At 35.0% G+C, this 23,498-nt stretch overlaps 1 protein-coding gene across 1 annotated transcript in view; it reads left to right on the top strand.

The window, feature by feature from the left end:
* Positions 1–23,498, top strand: part of LOC149417841 (uncharacterized) — a 410,945-nt gene that overhangs the window by 325,002 nt on the left and 62,445 nt on the right. The window lies entirely within an intron of this gene.

The following is a 23,498-nucleotide window of genomic DNA, read 5'->3' as shown; positions in this document are numbered from 1 at the left end:
AAAACAAATATTCTTGAGTCCCTCTTTTACTTACAAAACATAATTTATTATTATAACTGTCTGCCTCGGGATGACAACTAAACAGGCACTTTATTTACTTTAAAATGTCAAAATGTTAAATGTAGAATAACAAAAATAATGGACAGTGTATTTGTATTTAGATAAATGGTACTAAGCATTAAAATAAATTAATTGACCAAAGATAACACATTTTACGTTGAGCTTGTGCATTTTCACAGAAAAAAATATTTACGTAAAATATACAAATCTGCAAACTATTTAGCAATAGCACAACAAAATGGGCTCCGTATCCACCACACAACATTCACTGTCGAGAAGATTGGTTATTAAAGCTCTATTTCACTGCAAAAATATGTGTTATTTGCTATCGAGCTTTGGAGTTTTCTAATAAAATTCTTATACTGTTTTTAAATTAGAGGCTTTACAATAGCAATACAACAATGACTACGAATCCACCACGTAAACAAATGGTAGGTATTTAATTACAAAAAAAATATGTGTCTTTATTTTTCGTCGAGCTTAGGAAGTTTTTTGAAAACATAGTCAAATAAAAAAAAACAACCATCTAGAGCCAGGAGGCTATGTCATCCCCAATTGGAGTATTCATTGCTCCAGCTTGCTAGTTGAGAGCCTTATGGTGGCCATCAGTGCTCGCTAATTGGCAATAGCACAACAATGGAAAATATACATCACTTCTACAGTATTCACCGTTGAGAAAATTGAAAATGAAAGCTCTATTAAATTTCAAAAATATATTTAACGTCGAGCTTTGGAAACGTCGCGACGCCCTCGACCCACGGAGAAACATGACGGAGAGAGCCCTCGTGGCTCATGGTTTTCTAGGGCCTCTTCATCTGTTCCGACCCTTCAACATTAATTAAAACATACAGGGCCGGCGCTAAACCAGCCAGTCCACCCGAGAAACAACATGGTAGAGAGAGCTCTATGAGAGGAGTTTTTTATTTTAATTATTAGAGTGCTTTTTCCGGTATAACTAGCCTTACTAAATATCCATTATTAAGCTTTTTTACAGGGTAGTGACTGTAGAGAGGGTTTACGCTTTACACCTTTGCCGTTACGATAGGTACTCCTACATGAATTTTTCATATTGATATATATGTCGTCTCGTATATACACTTCTGTTATATTGACTCTTGACGTGACCAGTTTAAAATATTTGAGTCATGCTATAACGTTCTGAGACGTCTCCGAAGTAGGTATTTTTCCATTTTTAATTGTTTTCTCTTATACTCACATTTCAATGTACCCAATTTTATACTGTGTACATTAAAATTTTAACATTTTTTTACAAAAGGGTTATAAACAATGGTTGCGAAAAATAATTTCTTACATTACACGGATAAAAATGAGTATAGCTAATTTATAGAAATCTTGTTAAAAACGTGATGGCAATCCATTTAAAGACAAAATATGAATCCATTCAGAATATATCGTAACACGTGTTAATGAAGGTGTTCTTTTTCTTGTAAATTTAACGATGAAATGCGACAATAATAGTATTTTTATGAACACGAGTTCCACCGTCCTCATAACGTATTCGTGTTTTACTGATACTTCATGAGGAAATCTTTCAATTCATTCGTTTAAAGCCTACAGACCCGTTTTTAACAGGAAAACGAATAATTTGTCCTGATTTTTAATGAATTAGCAATATTTTATGCCAGTGAGTTTTGTCCTTGTGCAGTGGTTTACATCCATATGAGTCCATTCAGAATATATCGGAACACGTGTTAAAGCAGGTGTTCTATTTCTAATAAATTTAACGATGAAATGCGAATATTAGTATTTTCACGAACACGTGTTCCACCGTCCTCATAACACATTCATGTCGTGTCGTCGGCGGCATTTATTTTTACCCGGGAGATATTTTCAATTTGTATGGATATTTCGGGCGACTAATTATTGTTAACAATATTATGAGTCCGTCTCAGTTTAGTACAGAGGTGACCCTGTTGATATAAATAGTAAGCTTCTTGTGACGTCACGTGGCTACTTGTCACGTGCCATTACGCGGGAATTGGTAAGTTAAAACTTTGATATTTATTTACACTATTAAAAAAAACAACAACAAAGTTTTTTTTAAATATTGTATAAGGATTGTATTGGGACACTATTTAAAAACTATAAATAAAGGTGATATATTTATTAGTTTTTATTAGGACACTAGTTCAAAACTATAAATAAAGGTGATATCTCGATGGCAATACTGGGAGAATCTTCACTTCTAAAAGAATTATATGCTATGCTAACAGCATATCGACTTAAGCGTGGTCTTTTTTATCTGCGCAATAACGTTTTCCCTGGGTTACTAAAAAAATAGTTTTTTTATAAAAAAAAAAATTATACCGACTTACCTCAAAAAGTGAGTTTGCTGTCTAGTAAAAATAAACCGTATAGTCTTCCCACTTGGGAGGCAGAATGGTCGCTTTTCGCGGGCAAGAAGTTCCTAATTTGCCCTTAAACAAAAATGAACCGTGTAGTTTTCTAATTTCGAGGGGCGGAGAGGTCATTTTTCCCCGAATGACAAAAGTGAGTTTGCCTACGAGCAAGAAAGAACCTCACGATAGTCTGCACGTAAGGAAAATCTAGATCGTTTTTCCCAGACAGGATTTCCTTAAAAATAGCAACTATAAAAATAAATTATGCTAACAGTATGTATGTATCTACAGTATCTTGTGCCTAGGATGAACGAAGTATGTGTGAAGAAAGAGTTAATGATGAATGCAAGTAAATCTAAAGTCATGGTGTTTGAAAGAGAGAATACGAAAAAGTGTGCAATATACATAGTTGTGAATGAGGAATAATTGGAGCACGTGGATGAGTTTGTGTATTTAGGAAGTATGTTTACGAGAGATGGGAAGGCTGACAAAGATGTTGAAGAAAGGGTAGATGCAGAACTCTATTGATAGAGGATTGAACGTTGTTAAAGCTAACAAAAATGTGCAAAGAAGCGAAGCTAGGAGTCCACAATGGAGTGCTGGTACTTACCCTGTTGTATGGAAGTGAGGCACAAAACTGGCAGAGAAAGGATGAAAGTAGACTGAATGCTGTAGAAATGAGATCCCTGAGGCGTAAGAGTGGTAAAACCATGTATGATCGTGTGAATAATGTGGAGATCCGCAAAAATGCAAGGTTGATGTATGTGTAATGAGTAAGATTAAGAAAGGGACACTTAGATGTTTAGGGCATGTAGGTCAAAGGAACGAAGAAAGGAGTGTAAGGAGAATAAATGACGCAAATGTGAATGGGAGAAGATGCTCGAAGAAAACACGCCACGATCAAGTGAATCAGATACTTGAGTTGGGCCATGTCAAGATTTGGAATAACAGAATAGTATATTGTATGAGATGATGTATGTGTGTGAATGAGGCAAGGAGAGTGTGCCAAGACCGAGTTGTTGGCGGTCCGTCTTCTCTGCATATCTCTCCGGGGAAACGGCCAGACGGGTAGTTTGTTAGTTTGTTTAAATTTTTTAACGTGTGTTTATACTTACCTAAATAAATTAAATTACATTTTACCCTCCCACTCCCCTGTCATCCATGTCCAGATTCAATGAGCCTACCACTCTGCCACGGGGATCGTTAGCAGTCATAACCAAGAGTTATTTAATTCGAAATGGCCTGGCGCAAATTTATTGTTTTCATTGTTAAATCTCGGGATACAATACACATGGTTCCCTTTCAACGCTTGAAGCACAAAATTTTAATTAACTCACTTGCAGTAGGTATTATAAAGCCACTACAGCACTCCCTTGCGCCAGTACTGCCTTGTTTTAAGAACGAAAGTTTCATTAAAATACGGGAACTGAGCAAGCCATATTACTCTGCAAATGGAATGGTTACTATGAACATTCCGAGATCAATCCGTAGCTATTTTATATTCGTATACACTATACATATGTACAATTTACAATTCCGTTATATTATTTTTCATTTAAAGAAAGGCAACGATATTTCAAATATTTAATTGAAAAATGTGATGTATGGTAATAAAGTTGAGTATTTAAGCGATAGATGGCGCTAGTCATAAAGCTTACTCCAGAGTCCGACAAATGTCGCTACAGTGTAACAATTACTTGTGAGATGAGATTGACAGGGAACAAGCTTCTCGAATCAGAGAATTACCAATCCACGGGTAATGAATGAACAGTGTAGCTAAATCCAGACCTATTATTTGTAACGTAAATAAACACAATTATATGTTGAACTTTTTACTTTTTATAAAGAGTTCCCAACATTTAAACCTGCAAAGTAAGGCAGATGTAACAAAAAACAATTTTAAGTATTAGATATTAACGAATAATTCAATTAACTTTACGTTAGGTCAAATTAATTGTCCGAAAAACAACTCGCCAGCACAAGCTTTTCGAATTCTGAATTCTAAGTTTATTCTGCGAGCTTCTGAAACGAATATCAAAAATTGATGCCGGTGGGCTTTACCGTATTGAAATTACCTTTTATTGAAACATGATCGTCTCTGGTAACAAATGACCTCTGGGAAGGCACTGAAGGCAAATATGGTAATCTCCTACGATAAGATTTGAATTTTTCGCACAGCCTCTCTTTCGGTTATCTCATTTTCGTCCTATAACGCGAATATCGAATTTCCATTTTGATTTTACTTAACAAATGACTTTAGATTTCTTCTCACGGAGGTTTGGGGTAAAGTTTTTCGAGCTTCGATCCAATCCGAATTGTCTCATTTTTTATGCGCGGAGTTACCCGTAAAAGTGATTCGCGTTTAGAATTAGTTTTATTTTATTTTAGTACGTAAAACAGGCATGATGTCTTACACTTAAATGCATACATTTATTAGTTTTTCTTGTACTTTATTCAAGATAAAAGAATTTGACTTTCAATGATTTTATTTTCAAAGTTTTTTATTTATTTTTTACACCCGCTAAGCTGCCAAAGCAGTTTGTCAGCAGGGAATAGATTATTTAAAAAATGGGTTTTGAAATTATTTCTGGTTAAACGAATAAAAGAAAAATATGTTCATCAGAGAACTAAAAGTAACGACATTTACACTATTTGGCATCCGCCCACAACCAAAAGACCCGCCAAGCACGTGCCTAACAGGTGTACAATGACTGAAATTCTGTTCTTGCGAATAGGTTTTTTTGAAAACCTTGTCGGTTTTAGTGTATTTCCTACCAACAATTTGGGTCTCCTCAAATTCAAAGTTCCTTTCTTGATTTATTTTTAAATACACGATACTCCCTCTACCTACCACAAGAGAAACCTCAAAACCTCCAGCACGGTACGTTAATCTAAATATATAAATTAAAAGACGATCGCTGGAAAATTAAATTAGCCTTTTATACTAAAAATCAGGTACAAAACGTAATTGATGTTCTCAAAAGCTCTTATAATAAGAAAAACACGCGGAACAATTTGTAAAGCTCTCTGTTTTACATGGTGTGTCTTGTAGCTTAGCTTAATGTAATGTATCTTAAACCCTTTATCTGAAAGAATTTTGAAAAATTTAACAAACTCTCGCCTTTTGATTTATGACATAGTGTTCGAGAGTTTCTGCGAATATTTCCGTGTGATGAAGGGTCCGGAAGATTAAGAACAATTTATCAAATAGTCCTTAAATTGCTTAACTTTTCGAAGGACGTTATGAAGTTTTTGATGGATGAATTTACTAGAACATATCCTTCAGAAGTTTACGCACTAAACCCGATACTACGCAGTGGAAAACTTCCCCTGATCGATCCTTTGAACGGCTTCGGACAATAGAATACCTTACCTTAGGAGATTATGGAATGACCTGTAAACGATGAAAGATTTAACACGTTGAATATTGCTTGTATTTGTTTCATTAGATTTAATTATTCAATATTACTTATTTTAATTACTTTTTAGTTCCTTAACTTCAACTGAGTTGAATATTGAGCGTATGAAAAATATGGAACTCGTCACAAAGTCTTGTTTACTGGTGATTCTCTATGTTTTCATTGAATCGTAAGATATGGAACACGTCGCAAAGTCTTGTTTAATGGTGATTCTCTATGTTTTCATTGAATCGTAAAATATGGAACACGTCACAAAGTTTTGTTTAATGGTGATTCTCTATGTTTTCATTGAATCGTAAAATATTGAACTCGTCGCAAAGTCTTGTTTAATGGTGATTCTGTATGTTTTCATTGATTGGATTGGGGGCTTTCGGTCGGGCTCTCGGGACAGCCTGACGTGTTCTTCGTCGGTCTCACTATCCTTCCCTAATTTATAGGGATATTTAATATATTTCGCCGTTAAAAGTACACGTAAATGTGCCTTATTGTCTGTCAGTTACGTTAGTGCAGTTATAATAATTTTATGGTGACAGGTATGGAAGAATGACGAGTTTTAAGAATAATTAGCAAGATTGTTTATCCCAAGGGATAGTGTAATTCAGTGTTTGTGAGCCCGAGTCCGGAATTTTGACCAGATGTGGACATCTCATCGGCGGTCGCAGCAACCTACCCGTGTCTCTCGTCACCCCGTACCGATACGTCAACCCCCGGTGCCGCAAAAAAATGCAGTGTCAGTGAGCCCGAGTTTGGCATTTGATAATTTCTACCAGATGTGGAGACCTCATCGACCGTCACATACCGATATTTCAACCCCCGCTGCCGCCACCATGCTCGCCGTTACCTTTACCGGCTCCGTTATAGACGTCTGTCGGCTATACGACCTGTCCGTGGTTCGGTCACTGATTCGCTCACGACCATCGCCCCTACAAGATGACCCATACAAAACAATCATCTGGCAATTTCTACACCCCCGCTGCACCGCCCCCGTGCCCCTACGCCCTAGGAAGGACGAAATCGAAATGAAGCCGCGTCTTTTGTCTTCTGCCAATATGAACTATTACAAACAATTATGCAGTTTTTTTTTTTTATTTTTTTTTATTTATTCACATTTAAACCCGCTAAACTACTTATGTAGTTTGTCAGCAGGGACATAGAGACAACATTTATACATTCATAAGATACAATTTGAACGGTACATAATTACATAAATTGGTTACATTGCAGAAAAGTTTAAATAGCAGCATAAAAGCCTTATATAATAAGCAAGTAAAAATAAATGTATGAACAAATTAGTATTATCAACATAAAACATAAAAGCCTTATAAAATAAGCAAGTAAAAATAAATGTTTGAACAAATTAGTATTATCAACAAGTACATCAATAGTTTCATAAATAGAGGTAGGTAGTCAGGTATTACAAAATAATTGTTTTTCCATTTTCTAAGAATATGAATTCCATTTTAGGGGCATCAGTATAGATCATTATTATCCAATAACCACTTCCTTAGATTATATTTAACATTAGCAGTATACATGTTATTATTTTTAATTGTCATTGGTAATAAGTTAAACATTTTGGGTATTATATAGTTTAAAGTTCTTTCACCATATTTATTAGTACATTTCGGAACTACCAGTCCTTCATTTTGAGTGAATCTTGTGTTATGTTTATGGCAAACTCTTTCCCTATACAATGAATCAGACAATATAACATGTTGACTTACAATATTATAAAACAATAATCCTCTGACAGGTAAAATATTCAGAGACTTGTATATTAATTTAATGTTACTTCTGTGTTGATTGTCATATTTATGGATTAACAATTTTATAATGGAGTTTTGTAATGTTTGTATATAGCTTATATTAGTTTTACAAGAATGTCCCCAAGAAGTAATTCCATAACGTATAGTGGATTCAGCCAGAGATAAGTAGATTAACTTTAAAGTACTTATAGGCACGAAATATTTTATTTTATAAATCCTACCCACAATAGCTCGTAGACGTTTACAAACATTAGCAATTTGTACATCCCATTTCATGTAGCAGTCAATAGTAACACCCAAATATACATAACTTTTGACAAAATCAATGGTTTCACATGAACAGGGCTGTGCAACATTTTTATGTATGCAGTCAAATGTGTGTGTATATAATGAAGGAATTACATTACATCTGGCGTGTGGAGATCTGATGTGCATAATTTTAGTTTTTTTGGCGTTTATAAAGAGGCCTGCATCATGCGACCATTTCAGTAGGGCAATAAAATCATGTTGCATAAGGTTCATTGCAGTAACCAGATCTTCGTGCGATATTACGAGCGCCGTATCGTCTGCATATACAAAATGTTTAGCAAATGAAAACAATTTTCTCATAATTGAGACATAAATAATATAAAGGGTTGGCCCTAGAATTGACCCCTGTGCAACACCTGTTGAGATATATTTTCTTTTGCTAAATTTTTTAAGAATTTTTACTCTTATTTGTCGATCAGTTAGTAAATTTTTTAATAAAACTAGCAGCTTTCCTCTAATTCCTATTGCCTCCAGTGTTTCTAATAGTTTATTTGTATCAATGGTATCAAATGCCTTAGAGTTATCTATGAATAAAACCAAAACTTGTTTTTTTAGATTTAATTTATAATTTATGTGATTTGAAAATTCCTGAAGCAGCATTTCCGTACTTTTTTTCTTTTGAAATCCATATTGGTTGGGATCCAACAAAGAGAAAGATTCTAAATATTTATTAAGTTTTATGGAAATGTATTTTTCAAGTATTTTTTCTAGGGCTGGCAATATGCTTATTGGCCTATAATTTTGAATATCTGTATGTTTGCCCCCTTTGTAAATTGGCCTAATGATGCTACTTTTTAGTTCATCTGGTATTACTGCTTGCGATAAAATTAAATTGATAAAGTGTGTTATAACAGGCCCTAAAATATTTTTTTTTTATTTTTTTTTATTGTTGATACATTTTTTTTACAATATTTCATATTTCAATTTAGTAATGTTGGCCTCACTGGGTTGTTTACCCGTGCTGAGGCCCCCATTTTATAATTTAAGAATTTATACAATTAAAAGAAAATAAAAGAAAAACAACATTAAAATAAAGATAAATTTAAAATAAAAAATAAAGATTAAAAATTAAAATATAATTATAACACTAAAAGAAAAATATCAAAGGAGAATGTAAATCGGCATTTATAATGATATATGTGTTTGTGCGTGTTGCGTGTTTTATATATTTTTTTTGTGTTGCGTGTATATGTTTTATTCTTTTATGTTATAGTATTTTGGTAATATTGTCTTTTTGTTCTTTAATCCATTTTTTTATTTTGTGTTTGAATTTATTTTTATTTTTCTCAATTTTTGTTTCAAGTGGAAGACTGTTGAATGCTTTAATAGCGTGGTATTTATGGTGTCTTTGTCCAAAGGTAGTGTTTACCGTCGGAGTTTTTATGTTTTCTTTGTACGCTTGTCTGACCGGTCTATTAGTGATATTTTGTGTTTGTTGGAGTTTGTTTTTTTGGTCAAAAATGTAGTTTAGTAGTGTTTTAACATACAATTGGCGTATATCAAGTACGTCACAGCTTTTAAATATTTGGTCTGTGTCGGTTAGTTTATGTTTTTTGAGTATTACCTTTAATATCGTTTTCTGTGCGATTTCTATTTGAGCGATAGCTGCGTTTGTTGCTCCTCCCCAAGCAATTATTCCATATTCTATTATTGATTGGCATAGTGCATAATATATTGTTTTCAATTGTTTTATTTTATATATGTTTCTTATGTTTAGGAAAATGTGTATTGTTCTGAGGAGTCTATTTGTGATTTGTTTGATGTGATGTGTCCATCTAAGATTATGGTCAATTAGGATTCCTAGATACTTTATTTGTTCTGTTTTTTCTAGAGGGGGGCAATCGCAGATGTTGGTGTTTATGCATTCGTGTATTTTTATGGTGTTTGTATTGTTTTTTGGCTGTCCTGTGTTAGTTATGCTGTACGTTGTGAATTTTGTTTTCGATATGTTTAGTGTGAGTGTATTTGAGTCCAACCATTTTTTCACTTGCGTGATTCCTAGATTCGCATTGTTATAAACCTTATTCCAATCCTTAGATTTAAATAATAAAACTGTGTTGTCTGCGTAACTAATTATTTCTCCATCTATTTCCATGCTGCAAAGTTCATTTATGTAAATTATGAAAAGAACGGGCCCTAGTATGCTTCCTTGTGGAACTCCGTGTGTAATCGGCAGTGGTTTGCTAGTATAGTTATTAATTTTGACTTGTTGTGTTCTGTCGCTCATGTAGCTTATTAATAGTTGTAGTTCTTTGTCTTTGATACCCATATTTTCTAATTTTTTAAAAAGTGTTTTGTGGCATATTGAATCAAAGGCTTTAGCCAAATCTAAATATATCGCTATGCATTTAAACCCTTGATCTAAGTTGCTATGTATATAATCTATTGTACTTGCTAAAGCTTCTTTTGTGCTTCTTTTTTCTCTAAATCCATATTGTTTGTCCGAGATTAATTTGTTTTCTTCCAGGTATTTTATTATTTGGTTTTTTAATAGTCTTTCGAAAATCTTTGATAGAGAGTGTCTAAAATATGTGTCTTAATGTCAAACATTCGAATGTTGTCAATCCCCGGTGACTTTGAATTGTTTAATTTGCTAACAATAATATTGATTTCTTGGCAGGTAGCTCTGGGTAGGTACATACTATGTTGCACTTCATTCGGCCTGACGGTCGATGCTAAATAATCACATTTATGTATCATAGAGCTAACACTATTGGTAAAATATTCAACAAACTTATCTGCTACGGTTTCTTCATTATTCGTATTTAACATATATTTCGAGATTATTTCGTCACAACTACTTTTGGACTTGCGTCCTAATAATTTATTTATTTCATCCCAAGTTTTTTTTGTATTTCCAAAATAATTTTTGAATTTATTGTTAAAAAAGGTAGACTTACATTTAATAATTTCTTTTGTCACCTTATTTCTGAAAGTTTTATATTCCAATTCAAAGAATTGATTGCTAGGAAAATTCTTCCACCTTCTGTACAATGAATCTTTTTTTTTTTATGTTTTCTAAGATATTAGAAGTTATCCAAGGTTTTATTGACAGAGGTCTTTTTTTGGGTATATAATTCATAACGATTTTACTCTGTTCATACAAATTCTTAAAGTTGTTTTTAATTTTACTATATAGTATATTGCAATCTTGTTCCTCAAGCAAGGAGTGCCACTTAAAATTATGAATGTTTTTGTCGATTTTGTTTTGCGATAAAAACGAAATTCTTTCCCCGTGTTCTAGGGCTTCTTTCCTTGCACTATATTTAATATTAACTGCAGTTAAAAAGTGATCCGCTATAGTAATATTATTACATACACATGAGGAAAGAGAATCGCTTTGTTTACATCCACTGTTAAATCGGACAAATATGTGGTCTAAACAAGTACGAGTAACTTTTCCTGCTAAAACTGCTTCTCTAGTTACGTCACAAATACATTTGATTAAATAATTATCCGACATTATATTTTCATATGCCATAATAATAGGGTTTTGACAATTTAACAAGTCTAGATTAATATCTCCTATAAGTAAAACATTTTCTTTGGGGCTTATAGTATGCAGAATGGCAGATATTTCATTAAGAAATTGTGGTTGGCTAGAGTTGGGGGGGCGGTATATTGCTATGATGTTTAAAATACTCTTGTTTGGAAGTGTCATAGAGCCAAGCACACATTCAAAATGATTTGTTTCTATTGTTTTCTGTTGAAATGTGAATTCATTTCTAACATATAGCAATATACCTCCTCCAGATTTTTTAGTTCGGCAATAGTTGTAACAATTAAATCCAGGAATATTATACAGGCAGACAAGATTCGGTGTTATAGCCGTTTCACATAACATTAACACATGAATATGCTTCCAACAAGTATTTAAGTAGACATTCAAAGTATCCCAGTATTTATAAATCGATCTAACATTCAACTGAACAATATTAATATTTTCCATATTGTAGTTGCTATGAAACTTTAGCCAATCACAGAAATTATGAGTATTTTCGTAATCTACCTCGTCATCTTCTTCAATGTAATTAGACGCCATAATCAATGGTTGCAAAGTCCTTGGCAAGGGCAGCCTTGTAGGCCGGGCAGGAGTCCTTGTCTCCAGTCGGATGTGCAGCGGGCTTCCCAAATCTTGTACAGGTGGCGCAGACAGGCTCGGCGGCGGCTTTTGGGCAGTTTATCCGGGCGTGACCTTCGCCTGCGCAGTGTCCACATCTTTGCTGGTCCTTGCAAAACTTGAAGGAATGTCCGATCATTTGGCACTTGGAGCACACTGTAAGTCCAATGAAGTCACGAACACGGCACACATTCCAGTCCACAAAGACTTTCCCCTGCTCCACCAGCACGTGACGAATGTGGGCAGGAACCTCGAAGACCCGGTGGCAAGTTGATCCAGTTCGAGCGCCAGCAAGGTGACTTAGCTTGCAACTTTTTACTGCGAAATCTAGGCCTGCTTTGTCCTGGGCTCCTGCTAAGGCATTTTTTAGGAAGCACTTGTCCGTTAGGTTACGAGGAACGTTGAAGAAAATCACCCTTGGAAGCCGTTTTGTTGGTAATCGAGCGCTTAGAGTGTCCGAGTTTGCTAGACATGGGGTTTTCAGTATTTTATCCTGATCTTCTTGTGTTGCAGTATGGATTACAACGCCTTTGTTTCGGATACTCCTAATGCCCGTCACACGGATTCCAAGTTCTGATGGTCGTAATGTATCTTTTAGTAGCTGTTTCGTATCGTCGCTATCTTTTGTAGAATCCAGCTTTGGGAAGATGCATACAGCAGGTTTGGGGGTCCCAACGTTAAGTCCTGAGCGGTTGATTGATGGTATCATCTTCTGTGGGCCATTTTTCACAATATCGGCAAACGATAGGCTTGCTTCCGTGGCATCGGCTACTCTACGCATCACTGGTCCTAGATCTGACTCCAACTGCAATATTTTTTCTAACCTGTGTTGGTTTTCTGCTTTTTCAATCTCGATCTCTCCCTTTGCCACTATTAATTTGGCATTGACTGTTGCCAGATCAGCTTTGAAGCCCTCTCGTTCCAATAACAGCTGTGAAACTGATCTGAATACAGCGGATACATATGCGCTTATCCGCAGTTGTTGATCCTTTGAGACTCTTGACTGCTTTTCAGCAAGGACATCTTGGAGTGCTCTTAGACTTGCTTCAGTGTCGTTCAGTATCTGGACTGAGGACACTGGGATTTCACTCTCATTTTCAGACACGTCGGAATAGTCCGATGCTCCGTCAGATTCCTCATCTTCAACCACTGGAGAAATCATTTCCGAGGCCTTTTTTTGTGATGGGGACGTCATCTTATCCAGCATTCTTTTTTTACGCCGATGGCAGCATTCATCAGGCATCGGTGGGATGGACATTTCAATGAGAACAAACACACAATCTTAGGTTGTTTTAAAACTTTCGATAAAAATGTTTAGAATCCGCTAGAATAGTATTATTTTATAACTGTTTTATCAAATAAACTTTTTTGGCACTTAAATTTTCCATATAAATACTGTTTGCACACGAATTCGGAGGTTTTTTTTTTTGATTGTGATTAGTGTATTGTTATAGTGATTATAATACTTTTTGTTTTAGAATTAAGTTTTTTCATTTGGACATCTGGAATAGTTTTGATGGCGTTAGGATTAAGTTAAATATTATACTAATTTGTATGTTAGTGATTTATACCTAAGTATCATTATGTTAGACTAGATAAGCAGTTCGTAGAAGGGAATGGCCGACACAGGTGTCGATGAGGCTCGCTATCCATCACATCGCCAACCCTTCGGTGGCGCAAAGAGGAGGAAGGAACTCGAACAATGTCGAATTGGTACGTGGAATATTAGAGGAGGTATGGAAAGAAAGATAAATGAATTGTGTGACACGATGGTTAGCAAATGTTTGGACATACTTTGTGTAACAGAGAGTATGAAAAAAGGGAGCGGTACAATGCAGCATAATGATAGGCTCGTCATTTGGTCTGGGAGACCAGATACAGAGAGGGCGTGTCAGGGTGTTGCAGCACTACTGTCTCCCAGAATGATTGAATGTATGTTGCAGTATGAATGTGTAAGTCCGAGAATAATGTGGATTAGGTTCAAAATCGGTTTGACAAGGGTGTTTCTTGTTGTTTGTTATGCCCCTGTCAATTCTGAGAGTGACGAAGAGAAAGATGATTTTTGGAGTGGTGTGAATGATGTGATGAGACTGAAAAATATTAATGAAAGGATTATAATGGCAGGCGATTTGAATGGGTGGGTAGGAATTAGACGTGACGGATTTGAATCGGCCTTAGGTATGTTTGGGGATAAAAGAACGAATGACAACGGGAACAGAATACTTGAAGTATGTTTAGAGTGGAACCTGTTTGTGTCCAATACTTTTTTCGATCATAAAGGTATCCACCAATATACGTGGGAAAGAGGAAATGAGAGGTCAATTATCGATTTTGTAGTAATTGACTCTAGGTTGAGAGCTGTTACCGAGGACACGAGAGTTTTCAGAGGGGCAGAGGTTGAAACTGACCACTTTCTGGTGGTGTCGAGAGTAAACCTCTTTCGCGGTTGGCGCTCTAAAGTGAAAATGGTACTAACTCCAACAAGAATCAAAATAGAAAAACTACAAAACGATAATGAGAGAAGTAAGTATGTGAATTGTGCAGAGATGAGATTGAATGAGAAAAAAATGGATGGTCTAAGCATAGACGAAACATGGAACCACATAAAAGTGAGTCTTTGTGAATCTGCTAGAGAGGTGTGTGGAATAAGTACGCAAGGTAGAAAGAAAGGTGATGCATGGTGGGATGATGATATTAAAGCACTGGTCTCAGAGAAGAAGAAAGCATGGTTATGTCTGATTGCGGCTGGCAGTGCTTCCAGCGAAGAGAAGGATCGAGCGAAAGAAGTATATAAGGAATGTAAGAAAAAAGTAAGAGTTGGAGTGAAAGAACGAAAGAAACGCCTGGAAGAGGAAGAAGGAATGAAAATGACAAACCATTTCCAAGAAAACATTAAGTTGTTTTGGAAGGAAGTCAAAAGGTCCCGGTGTGGCCCTGAAAACGGAAGCATGAAAGTAATAAAATCGAAAGATGGAAAAATGTTGACGAATGAGGAAAAAATAAAAGAGAGATGGATGAAGTATTTCGAGGAAGTCTTTGAAAGCGAAGTGAGTGACAGTGATTCTAGCGGCGAATCAGATATGAACGATGATGGACTGAATGTTACCGAAATTAGCATGGATGAGATAGAAAGATCAATTAAGTGTATGAAGAATGGTAAGGCTGTCGGTTTCGACAATATTGCTGCTGAATATTTTAAAGGAGGTAGCCGTATAATTCTCACATGGTTGTGCAATCTTTTTAACCAATGTTTAAAGGAAGGTTACACGCCTTTAGATTGGAGAAGGGCAGTGATCATGCCATTATACAAAGGTAAAGGGTCACGTATGGAATGTGGGAATCATAGGGCTATTAGCCTGCTAAGTTCAGTTGGCAAGCTGTATGGTAGAATTTTGATTGAAAGGGTAAGAAAGGAAACAAAGGATAAAATATGGGATGTGCAAGGTGCTTTTATGAGTGGAAGGGGGTGCATGGACCAGATCTTCTCATTGCGTATGCTAACCGAGAAGTTTCTGGCAAAAAACCAGAAACTTTTCTGTGCCTTTGTAGATCTACAAAAAGCATACGACCGAGTCGACAGGAAAAAGCTATGGAAGGTGTTGTCCAAGTATGGAGTGAATGCGAATCTGACTCAGGCAATTGCGTCTCTATATGAGGGAAGCGTTGCATGTGTTAGGGTGAACGGTGGTTTTACGGGGTGGTTTGATATCACAAAAGGTGTTAAACAAGGCTGCGTAATGTCACCGTGGTTATTCAATCTATACATGGATAATTGTATGCAAGAATTGAAAGATGTGGGATTGGGCGCGAATTTGAGTAATCTGAAAGTATGTTGCCTGTTGTATGCTGATGATGCGGTGCTGATTGCTAATAGTATGGATGATCTGCAGTCTCTCGTGTCTAGGATGAACGAAGTATGCGTGAAGAATGAGTTAATGATGAATGTAAGTAAGTCTAAAGTAATGGTGTTTGAAAGAGAAAGTACGAAAACAGTGTGTAATATAGCTGTGAATGAGGAATACTTGGAGCAGGTGGATGAATTTGTGTATTTAGGAAGCATGTTTACGAGGGATGGTAAGGCTGACAGAGATATTGAAAGAAGAGTAAATGCAGGTAACTCCATTAATGGAGGACTGAACGCAGTTGGCGCTAACAAAAAATTGTCCAAAGAAGCGAAGTTAGCAGTCCACAATGGAGTGCTGGTACCTACTCTGATGTATGGAAGTGAGGCATGGAACTGGCAAAGAAAGGATGAAAGTAGATTGAATGCTGTTGAAATGAGATCCCTGAGGCGTATGTGTGGTAAAACCATGTATGATCGTGTGAGGAATGTGGATATCCGCAAAGAGTGCAAGGCTGATGTAAGCGTAATGAGTAAGATCAAGAAAGGGACGCTTAGATGGTTTGGGCATGTAGAGCGAATGAGCGAATAAAGGAGTGTAAGGAGAACATACGATGCAAATGTGAATGGTAGCAGAAGTCGGGGACGCCCGAGGAAGACATGGCACGACCAAGTGAATCAGATACTTGAGTCGGGCCATGTCAAGAGTCAGAACAATAGAAGAGTATGTATGAGACGATGTATGAATGTGAATGAGGCAAGGAGTGTGTGCCAAGACCGAGTTGTTTGGCGGTCCGTCCTCTCTGCCTACTCCTGCGGGGAAACGGCGTGATGGTTAGTTAGTTAGTTAGTTAGGTAAAATATGGAACACGTCACAAAGTCTTGTTTAATGGTGATTCTGTATATTTTCATTGAATCGTAAAATATGGAACTCTTCACAAAGCCTTTTTTAATGCTACGAGGGAAATTTGGATTAACTTTATGAGTAAAACCTCAAATTGTAATATATAATTATTGAAGATAATATTAGCGATTCTCAAAGGAAAATTTGAAACACTAAAATCAGTAAAACGATCGTATCTAGACGGTCGTATCTAGGACTTCAATACAGGACCTTCTCCTTGCCGGGGCGCTGCTTTTACCGACTGGGCTATTCCTATCCTATTTCCTTCGGTCATATTTAACTGCATCATACAGCAAATAAGAACTACCAACAATATCTTCATTTTCTTAATGAATATTTTAATTGGCTTGATTCATCTCGAACCAAATGCAATCTAGATAATGAAAGTGTCTATAATTAAATATTATAATTTTGGGATTTACTCATTTATTACAAAAATAAACAATATACATCATAGACTTGTAGAAAATTCAATAGATGTCGCACATTAAAATTAAAAAAAGATATATTTGTCCAGGACACTATCTAGATTGCATTTATTAAATCTTGCGATCATACATAAAGATAACAGCCAGAAAAAATATTTGTTAAGATAATGAAGAATATATTGGTAGTTCTTATTCGAAGTATGATGCAGTTATATCTATATGACTAAAGTAAATAGGATTGAATTATCTCAGTTGGTAGAGTAGCGCCCCGGCAACACCTAGGTCCTAAGTTCAAGTCCTAGATGCGTGCGTATCTTTTTCTGTTTCAAATATTCGTTTGAGAATCACTATTATCTTTAATGGAAATAATTTACTTTAAAGTGTGTATATTCTATTCATCTGATAGAAAGGGATATTATTTGTGTTCTGTTCCTTTACTTTACAGTATGTTGCTTTAATAATACATTATTATTGAGCATTTAATTTCCGATACTATTATGAGTTAGTTTGAAGAAATTCTTTAGAATTATTAAACTATGTAGAATATTTAATAAGGTTTCTTGTGGGTTAAATTATTATTATGCTCATATAATTTCAAGTAATTCTTGTGGTTTCAAGTTAAAGTTATACCGTAGTCCTTCTACATAGGCACAACTTCTCAGTAAGGACTCTGTAGAGAAGTGGATCGCTAAGACAGGAGTAATTTTCAGGAAAGCCTCTAATAACACCAATATTTCAGCTTAAACCATTTGCGAGTTAATGGGAATGTAAGTGCTGCTCGCTCGCCAGTTAATCGACTTTTCGATTCGTTTTTAATTAAATAATTTTATCCACATTCTTTTGTACCAGGCTTTAAGATATTTTAACCTATCACATATCACCTTCATTAAACATTTATATATGTTCACTTTTGCACAAATTTTTAAAGTGTTAAAAGAAACGTTTGAAAATAACATCAATAAAATTAAAATAGGAAATAAATCAAATTTCTCGACTTCAGACCCCACCTTTTCCCGAGGCAAACAACTTATTAATTAATAATCTCTTTAAATTATTGTTAATTCCGGTTAAAAATGGGATTGCAGGCCTTACGAATGAATGAACAGGTTACCTGATAAACTTTAAGGAAATTACAAGTATGTTATCATGATGTCGGTACACTTGTTCATGAAAATACGAATATTTTTGCAGTACAATGAAAATTATTGGATCGTTATTTGTTATCAAGGCAAATAAAACATTATTAAATTGATTTTTTATTAATAAGCCCTGTTAACAAGAAAGAATAAAAATAATACTACATGTAAAAATAATTAGCTAGACGAGGATTTAAAATGGTGTCTGCCATAAATATCATACACAGGAAATTCGCAAAGCAAAGGCGTTCGCAGTAAATCATACCCGCGAATTTACCATCTCATGTTCAGTATTATTAAATTAATATATATATCTTTTCAAGTAAAATGTTTTTAAAGGGTTAAAACTATGCAATGAATTGATATGGCTAGTTATGCGAATTAGAATTATTGCGTAAGAGAGACAGCATGAAAGAGGTACAGCGATGTAGGTATATAAGAGCGTTCAAGGTTTTTCCAGTCTCTCTTCGTAATCAGCTGTAATCTAAGATAATACATTGTGATTTACAGCCTAAAACTTAGCTATTATTCCGAGATTTGTATATTTAAGAAAAATCGTAAATATAAAAGGAGGCTATCATACAAGATAATAATATAGGATAACTAATAAAATGGTTCATTGTTTAGTGTTTATTTCTTTGAAAAAAATAAGTGTTGATATCTAACATATTATTTGCAAGATGCGTGAAAAATCGCGGGATTTGTGAAGCCGAATTTATATTCATAAAATATTTGCATCAGCATCACATCGACTTTCAAATACAAATATTTGCCAATTTTTTTAGTAATATAACTAGCTAAAGTCCCCGGCGTTGCCCGAGATTTGCAGTGAGTTTTTTCAAAATCTAACGAATCCTCTCGTTTAAAGGCCATGTGATCAAAAATTTCATCAATCGGAATGAAACTGTTGATTTGTATTAACATTAAATCCACCCCGCCACGTGTCCGCCATGACACTATCCTTTGTATAAATCTAAAAAATAATTTTTTTGTTGACAAATTGTCAGAAATTTACCTTTCGAATGAACACACTGTCAGTAAACTTGAAAAATGATCTGACAAAAAATTTTACAAAATAAATACATTTAAAATATGGGATTTTCACATAAATAAAAATAAAACAATTTATTTGATTACATATGGGTATGTAGGATGTAGGAACATACTTCTGTTTCGTCTAATTTGACACAATCCTCGGTTCCAATTTTTAAATTTTAGTATCAAATATTCATTACGCAGGAATATTTCACATTACGCACAACATTACAGACATCCAAAATTAGTATGTTTCAATTATTCCCTTAATCTGACCGAGTTCGGAGAATAAATAATAATAATGTTTGTTTTTTTTTAAATTAGCAGGGTGGTGATTGCAATACTCTGCCAAATGAGAGTATACATAATATAAATTAATTACAAGATACAAAATTAAAGTAAAGCCAGTAGTAACCCCTATTTAAAAAAAACTATTGCGTGTCGATCTCATCTAAATTTCAGCGAATTCATTTTCCCATATTAGATTTCAAATTATTATACAATCACCCTTTCATAATTACAGTTTTGTACATTTTCTGTATTGGTCACTGGTGGGTTTTTAACATAAAACCTCTCGACAACCTTAAGTGGAAATTTCGTTGTTGTTTTACATAATGCGAAAGGTTTTTTTATGTAATGTTGTTTTCTTTCATAACACGCAACTTTCAATAAGTAATCTATATTTAGTACCTACGGCGTCCAAAGGAGAAATGCGTCACCATTAATCGCGTAAAATGAACACAATAGAAATAAAATCCCTGTGGCATATGTGTTGTTAAACCATTTATTAAATGAGATGATTTGCCAGGAATAGAAGGCTGATTTAAGCGAAATTAATATGATTAGTAAAGGGGCGAATTGAATCAGTAGTTTCGTATGTGGGTAACGGTGGGTAGGTACAAATGATACATGGTATGATGAATCACTTTGTCTTTATTACATAGACTGTGTAGGTCACATCACGGCTAGATGTGGATGCAAAGGCGAAAGCCTCTGAGATGATGTTGTTGTTTGTGTGCATCACGATGGAAAGCGTATAGTGTAGATCACACTACGCTCGGCGGGCGGAGACTTCTCATGATGATGATGGTCAGCTGGTGGGGAAGATCACGAATCTTCCTGGTCCTCCAGTAAGATTCTCGACACCGTGGTTGGTGGAGATGAAGGATGATGAACTCCTCTAGGCCGATGCTCACACCATGGTGGTGGAGATAAGCGATGGTAACAGATAGTCGGTCCTCGACGCCATGAGGGCGGAGACTGGAAGAAAGACCGCACGAATTCCATAATAATAGATCAGTATGTATGAGACGATGTAAGTAGGTTTATATATTTGTTGTGATTATTGCGCAAGAATATCAACTGCCCGAAGGCAGTGGGACCATGGAATCCCACCCAAATTTGGAAAAGGTAGTTTTATTTAAATTTAGTCTGCGGTAATGAAGTGAGGAGAGTGAGATAGGAATTATGAAGCATATGAAGTACGTATCTACCTGAGTTTTCTGGTCTAGTCGCTGAATATAGCTTATCCACTTAAAATTATAGATATTTTATAACCATTTTTTTCATAATATTTGAGGTTTTTACATTACTTTGATGTGAATACTGCAAAATAGTCCCGACTGCTCCCAATCATCAGTCAGTGAGACTATGGCATCCCCAATTGAGGCTGAAGTTAGTGGGGAGAGGAAGGAGACGGGGAAGAGGAGTTTCAATTCTGAATTATGGTCAGGGTACTGAGAGTATGTTCCACTCTGTAATGCCGCAAATATGCTAGAATTAAATGTGAAATAACACCAATTTATTTACCCGGGATTTAAACCCGCGATCTCTAGACTTCAATATATACAGGGTACATAGATATACAAGGATCGTAACCACTCAACCACGAAGACTTTTAAACCCCACAGGGGTTACAAGTACTTGATTGGTGTATTGAGTTTTTTAGCGTTTAGCTTGTATGAAATGAAACAGCGTTTCCATTCTAAATGGTCGTCTTTCACCAAGGCAACACTAGCAGTATGTACCTCTCTGATAGTTATAAAGCAAGTAATGTTTACCAAAACAGAGTTGTGGGAGTTAACTTATCTGCCAATGGGGAAAAAGTAGGTTAGTTATGTAATAAACTTATGTCTAAATGTATGAAAGAGACATTCGTGTATGAAAATGATAGCATGATTATGGCAACTTGTATAAATGGGTATGTCTGCTTTTGTTTCAATAATTTTTACCAGTAGCTTCCTTCAAAGTAACATGTACCAGTAGTGTGACAATACAGTGTAAATAGTATACCTATACTCTGTACTCTTATAAATCTACCCATCATTATATTACTAAAGATCTTCCACTAATCTCTACCAGAATAACACACTAAGTATTACAAAGAGGAACCAGTCCACCAAAAGTTGGTGCAGTTTGGATCATCATCATTTGAAATTAATGTATATTATATGGAATACATAAAGTCATTACTTTGTTAGTGCGTAAATATTGAATTCCCATTACCTGAAAATTTTCAACAAAACCTTCCCTCGTTAGTCGTTTTCCGTGGAATATTTACAATCGGTATATTGGAACGTAAATATTGTAGGCTGGTACCAAAGAAAATGAATTCGCGGTTTTTGCAAAATACTGGGATGATGATAAATTTGGCGACGTAGGTTTTTTTAACTCATTCAAATAGAAATGTTAAGTTTTTTTAATGTGAATACAACGTAAGACCTCCGATTGAGGAGCGGTTTCACAAATAGGTATATAATATTTCATAATAATCTTTAAATGCGAATTCAATGAACTGTTAGACATGATGAATAATCTACAAAACTTTATGAATAATCAGTCAGGGTAAATATTTCATAATAATCTTTAAATTCAAATACAATGAACTGTTAGACATGATAAATAATAAGAAAACTCAATTCATTTGTGAAAAGTCACATTTATTAAAGAAGTCCAAAATTACAAATTTTATAAAAAAAGTTTTCGCAAAGCTAAATACCAATACATTTTATTTCTACAAGAAAATCTTTTTTTGAATTCAAAAAAATATTATGTTTGCTGTATCTTTTAAAGTACCTACTTCCATAAAACAATAAATATTTAAATATGTAATTAAAAATTTAAAATATTATACCTACCGTCGATACGTACGTACAAAAATGCATAAGTAAGACGAGACAATACCTAAAATAAAGCTAGAATCTACAACGTAAGTTATGCACCTGTGCACAAAAATATGCAACCCGCGGCCCTGGTGTATTGGACAGACCTGCGATTGAGTTCACCCTATCAAATCTCTAAAATAAAGTGGGAATCTTAACGACATAAGTGATGTAGTCATTTGAAAACAATATTCAGCACGCGGCCCAGCGCAATGGACGGCCCTATGGTCGTCTTTGCCCTATCAGGCCTACAAAATCGATCTTTCATTAACATACTCGTATTACTAAAACCTCAAATGTTTCTAAAGGTCTCGGGAAGTTACTAATTTACCGATAATTGTATAGTTGAAAAACGTTTTAGATAAAACATTTTAATGGTTAGGTCCTGTTTTAATTAATCATAAATAATTTACATCAGTAGCATCCCTCTAGAAACATTAGAGATTTTAGTAAAACGTTCATCAGAAATAATATTTATTTTTTATATAAGTGGTGGCCTTCTCCGTTACATTGAAATAAGATAATAATGGCTCTTTTACATAATATACCTACCTAGTTATGTCACTTTTACATATATAAAGAATTAATTAATTAGTGTGTAGATGTTTCTATTATACGTGTTGCAGGTATATATTGATTTTCTAAAATCTAAAATGGCTGTTTCTAAGACACTCACACCAACATAGAGAATAATACTGGCCACCATAATACGGGCATGTGCATAGTATGGTGGCTGTAGAAAACAAAAAACTGTAATCATTTAAATTTTACAAAAAGATACACCAAAAAAAAATAAGATTCACAACAATAAAAAACAGTTTAAGGGAGATATTTATTTCTCTTTGTGAAAACGCTTCTCAATTACTCCCTAATAACTAGTGTCAGATTGCATACTCAGTTGAGGTGTGCTGTGAGGCTGGAAAGAAATTGAGGCAGAAGAAGGTTGGGAAATGTCTGGC

Source organism: Hesperophylax consimilis, chromosome 14, assembly GCF_061612785.1.
Source record: "Hesperophylax consimilis isolate HC1 chromosome 14, BYU_Hcon_1.0, whole genome shotgun sequence".
NCBI classification, from domain to species: Eukaryota; Metazoa; Arthropoda; class Insecta; order Trichoptera; family Limnephilidae; genus Hesperophylax; species Hesperophylax consimilis.
This window is presented reverse-complemented; position numbering and strand designations above follow the sequence as displayed.